The sequence below is a fragment of the Acipenser ruthenus genome, chromosome 5 (genome assembly GCF_902713425.1).
Source record: "Acipenser ruthenus chromosome 5, fAciRut3.2 maternal haplotype, whole genome shotgun sequence".
NCBI lineage: Eukaryota > Metazoa > Chordata > Actinopteri > Acipenseriformes > Acipenseridae > Acipenser > Acipenser ruthenus.
In genome coordinates, this window is record NC_081193.1 from 70,601,101 (window position 1) to 70,607,199 (window position 6,099).

A 6,099-nucleotide genomic window follows, 5' to 3' on the forward strand; every position below is an offset into this window, starting at 1 on the left:
ATTCTATTTATTTAATTTAATTATTTCATTGCTGCCCAGTAGTAACAAACACAATTTGATATCCCTGAAACCGTTCTACCCTGTTGCGGGCTTTACAAGAGACAAGGAAAGTTGTGTATACAATATATCAAACTTCATTTTATTCATAAAAACATTCTTTATTTGTGAACAAGGAGATCAGATGGAAATATATTTTCCCCATATTCTGGCCATTTCTTCACAGGACACACAGCACTAGCTTTATGCCCACTTTGTGAATTTTTTAGTTGTCTCGAGTGAAAACTGAGACATTGATTGACTTCAAAATCAAACATTTGTGACCTATTGTGACAATTCAGTCTTGCAAATCCATGTGGTTGCGAGAGAGGGCCGGCAAAGTCACTCTAGAACATAAAGATTTGCTTAAAAAATACAAATAAGATACCTAGGCTGACATTTTAAAACCATTTTTGAACTCTTAGCTTAAACAATGAAACACAAAGCTACACTTTTTTGTTTCAACACTTGAGACCTCATGACACACATCTCTGATCTAACTTTAACAAGTGAAATATTTCAGTTTTCAATCAGCCACCACAAAAATAATATTGAACTTTGTGGTCACTAGGAGTCTTTTACAACATAATGATTTAATTCAAATAAAAAGTCTATACCCAACTGTAGCAGGGCAGCAGAGTCCTGCCTTTAATGATTGGGCAAGGCAGAGCCCTGCTAAAAATGTATTATTATTTAAATGCATTGGTATTATTTAAATGTATTGTTTTGGGATTATTTAAGAACAGGTGATATTATTGTTATAGTTTAATGTGGTTTGGCAGGGGTGATGTTTGCAGCTTGTCTCTGCCATACTGTATGAGCATTGACTGTTTTAGGGTCTCTGTGACAGTTTTACTTTTAAACAGCAGCAGTGTGGAGTAGTGGTTAGGGCTCTGGGACTCTTGACCGGAGGGTCATGGATTCAATCCCAGGTGGGGGACACTGCTGCTGTATCCTTGAGCAAGGTACTTTACCTAGATTGCTCCAGTAAAAACCCAACTGTGTAAATGGGTAATTGTATGTAAAAATAATGTATAAAAAATAATGTAATCGAATGTGAAAATAATGTGATATCTTGTAACAAGTTGCCCTGGATAAGGACGTCTGCTAAGAAATAAATAATAATAATACTACATCACGTGAGAATCCGTGGTTGGCAGCTAATGAATTATTGATAAATTGGCTGGTTACCACTCATAGTAAGGAAGGACCAGCACGATACTTTTATTTTTGGCTCTGTGAGCTGTGTTTTTGTCTGCCTTTTTTATTTATTTTTGTATAATAAATACGTGCAGCAGCGCATCGACCCACAATACTTGTCAGTGTCAACTTCCTGGTCTGGGGACATCACCACTCTGCCGTCCTGTCAGACCAATATTGTAATTACTCAATTGTCTCAGGAGTGGTCATGTAAACACTGATTGATGCTTTATTTAAGCCCTCATGAACTATTAGGTAGAAAAAAAGACAAGTGGACAAAAAGTACAGTCATCTAAGCCAATTTATTAACAATCCAAGCCAATGAAGCAATGTCACGCCTCCATTTCCAGTACCTCCATTATACAAGGGCTCTAACTTTCTTTTGTTCAACCTCTTCAATGATAACTTCTTCTTGCTCTTTATCTTTGGTCTCTTCTACTTCTTTAAAACTGCCTTTACCTTTAGTCTCTCCTTCATTGTCTATCTTGTCTTCCTCCTTCCTTTTCTCCTCTCCTTTGGGCTCTTTCTTTTTGATCCGCTGTGCTTCCGTAATTACAGTGTCCTCCTCCCTGGCAAGCTCTTCAAGGTTCCTATTTCCCTCATTCCATTTCTTCCCACTTTCCCTTCCTTCTTTGTTCTGCTGTTCCTCTCCTACTTTTGGTATTCCTTCCTTTCTCTTCCACTCTCTGCCCTTTTTCTTCAGTTTTTCACCCCTTTTCTCCTTTCTTCCACAACAAAATAAACGTTCCATTTCTAATTCTTTGGAAATGTTTTAGAGAATTGTTGCTGCTATTGCTGTTACTACCAGGTTTGATTCATCACTATAGCAGTTAAAGCTCAGCGCTGATTTTTATTAAAACCCTCCCCTTTGTGACATCACTAGCGGATGTGATGTTTCATTATACTGATGACATCATAAACAGAGTGCCTGACATCCCTAATTGACATCATCATTAAGGATTTTCCAGGATTTACGTGGCATAAAAACAAAATATTTAATATTACTTTTATTCTGAAAATGAATTACAAAGTGACAAACATTTTTCATGTTCCATAATGGATCATAGTTACTGAAATGCAACAGAATTAATCAATTTTAATCAACAAATGGCCACTGAATTATATGTCAGATACTGAAATAATCAGTGTTCCTTAAAGTGTACATAAGGACCTTTTTATTTTATTGTGATAGATGTTCCCATGTGTTGCTATAACTGTACCCGCATGGACCTCTCAGAACTACATTTCCCATCATCCTCCTGCTCACATATACAACTGAGATGCATTCCCTGCCTCAAGATGGTTTCCCATGTACCCACATGGACCTCTCAGAACTACATTTCCCATCATCCTCCTGCTCATATATGCAACTGAGATGGAGTTACCAGTGAGCAGGAGGGTGATGTAGTTCTGAGAGGTCCATGCAGGTACATGGGAAGCCATCTTGAGGCAGGGAATGCAATGTAAAAGTTTAAAAAAGTGGACAAATGTAAAAAAAAAAATTTAAAAATTAAAACAATACACACACCTTACATAAACAGTTGTAGCAACACATGGGAACATGTAACACAATAAAATAAAAAGGTCCTTATGTACCCTTTAATAACCCGGAAGTCCAAAGAAGCACTACCAAAACACTGTCAAACAACCAAACACACATCCCTTTTACTGTACTGATATTTAAGAGCAAGTCATTCTCCTACCACTAGGTGGTACTGTTGATTCTTTTATGTCCTTCACATGCGTCCATGTTCAGCATTTGACTTTTAACAGCTAATGTCTACTGCTTTATTTTACACTTTGGTAAGAAATTATCAGAAGAACTACGGCTACAGTTAGAAAGTGTTTAAAATTACAGCATACTCCATATTAAACAGAAGTTTGGTGAGGATTCATTTTTGAACCCATATTTGGTCCTCATATTTGATTATACATGCAGTGTGGTGTAGTGGTTAGGGCTCTGGCCTCTTGACTGGAGGGTTGTGGGTTCAATCCCTGGTGGGGGACACTGCTGCTGTACCCTTGCGCAAAGTACTTTACCTAGATTGCTCCAGCAAAAACCCAACTGTGTAAATGGGTAATTGTATGTAAAAAAATAATGTAATTTTATGTAAAAAATAATGTGATATCTTGTAACAATTGTAAGTTGCTCTGGATAAGGGCATCTGCTAAAAAATAAATAATATTACATTTATAAAGGCATCATAGTGCAAAGCAACTTTTATTATATAAGTTATGTTACTAATGAATCATTACTTTGTGTATGAGAATTATGGAACCATATGCATTGTGGTTTAAGTCACTGGAGAAACACATATGGTCTCAGGGCTTTAAAATTCTATATGTGTAATTGCCGCGTGGTGTATCCCAAACAACTCCTAGTGTGGCCCATAGGGTGCACCGCTGTGTCCAGCACAGAAAAAAATCCTGACCTGGGAACACTTTCTTTATCCAAACAGTACCATTTTGTTTTTATCAAAGGATAGCAGGATATGGAATGAATGTAAATGGTGGGGAGATTCAACTGGTTATATGATCTTGATTATAAATACTGTGCTTATGTGGATAAAAGTGGGATTCAGTTCTGCACAGCTCAGAACGGTTTATGAGAACCACTAAATAAAAATAGTAATGTAGTCCTAGACATTTACTTCTGCCCGCACAGAACTGATTTCAACCCTGGCATCTTAATACACACCTCAGTAATAAGCCAGGAGTGTCTGTCTGTCACCGCTGGAACTGAGCAAGAAAAGATAACTAAGGTGCAAATAAAGGCTTTTAAAAAAAAATGTCTAACCTTTTATTACTAGAACAATCTTCTTGCAAGTCCCTTGGCATTGTTTAGTTTCCCAATACCTGATTTTTCTTTTGAATTGGGTGAAACCTTTTTTTTTTTTATCCTACTGCCTCCACCTAATCACAACCTAAACCTGTGCACAGCCGAGTTAATTTAAACGGACACTGATTGGAGGGCATTAGGTGGTATGAATCTGATCAGCAGATGAGGGCACTAGCGTAAAGACAACTGCTGATACTCAGATTTGTACTGTGATCAACCAGTACCTGTATTTCTATTGTAAACAGTTTGCATTTTGAATGTATAGATTTAGTTGCCTTTTTTAATGTTTTGCTTTCCTGTTCCATTTTTTTTAAAGCTAGACATTTGATCAGAAAGTCACCAGTGTAGTAGTGCCCTGCAGTGATGCTCTTTGATTGGGGAAGAAAGCTCTGAGGTTTTTGATGAGAAATAAATGTTTACTTAATGCCTTGGGTTTTAACCCATTCGAGGTGCTGGGATGTAAATCGTTGGGGGCAATAGTTGCACAATAACAAAACGACTTGCTTCTAGAATAACAATAGTGGACAAAACTTAACAAAACAATGCCAGACAAGGCCAGGTCAAGACATGTGTTTTCATATCCTTACTAAATATCTTGTGAGATTCAGAAGTGCAGAGTTTTGGGTTTTATGACCTAAAATCCTTGTTTCATCCAATTAAGTGGATTCATGGTCCCAAATAAACTTACAGTTTGTTATTAATAATAAAAATACCAAAATATATAAAGACAATGTCATGTCTCATAAGATCAAATACCATTGTGCAAACCCAAATTTTTCTTATGAGACATGTCTTATATGAGTAAACCTCACCAAAATATTCACCAATTCAGTTACAGATATACAGGTACAAACACAGACATTGTGTGCGTTCACCACAGATTATTCTGAAGACCATTAACAATTGGAAAAGGGGTTCCAGTCGAGATGCAAACCGTGATAGCAACTTTAAACCATTTTAATTGACAGGTTTTAAAACAAATAAAAATGCTTTTCTTTTATTCTGGAAAATAATATGTAGTTATATTAATTACAGTAAATCAGTTCATGCAGTATTTTCTTGGTCTTACAAAAAACAAATGAAAACTTAAAGCCTTTCCTTCAGAAACAGCAATGACAGCATCATTGCCTAACACATGAAGACAGATATTTGGTCTGTTGGCAGCACTTTTATTCTGTGCACTGCCTTTCAGTGTCTGGAGGCATTTAACACTGAAACATTTAAGTTTACAAATTCAAATGGGTTCATTGTTTAATTTGACTGGGTAGCGATTGTCCAATAAATCTACTACCCTGATACAATCACAAATATGTTTTTATTGTTGATTTAATTGACATTGAAAAATCATTTATAGTTAGCTAAATATGAAATGGTGTAGCACCAACTGTGACACGTGTGTTAAACACAAGAGGAATTAACAATATGTGACATTACAATAAGAACTCAAGGTTCATAACACAGTAATTGTTTGTTGCTTTATATTACTGTATTATAAGTTGGATTAAGGGATTCCAAGATATTTAATAAGCAAGAGGTTTAAGTGGGGGATAATAGTTTAAAAAAACTTTTTTTTTTTGGTAGGCCAGGATGTATACTGCTGGATAAAGAATTTTAAGATACTTGATCTCGTTAGTACAACTGGCCCCAGAAGCTCAGCGCATGGCGGTAACAATAAATTATAGAACTCTGTCACATTGTTGGCAACCCATGTGTGGAATTTCCCCTCTCTCCCACACCCTCACAATGTATACTGTCCTCTGCGCTGTGCAGTGTGTGTCACACCCTGAGAATTAAAACCAAGGACAGGAAAAAAAAAAAAGTTTGGATGTCATTAGTATCATTGGGCTTTTGTAAGAAAAATAAAGTAGATCAATCATTTTAAATAGGTTTTTAACAAACACATTCAAATTATTCTTTCTTAACACATGTGGCTGTTAATAAGTCTCTTTTTTGTGAAATATGCATATTTCCAGTGGAAGAACTTAGCCCTCTATTTCCTGTTTTGTTAAACAGCTGTAGCTTGT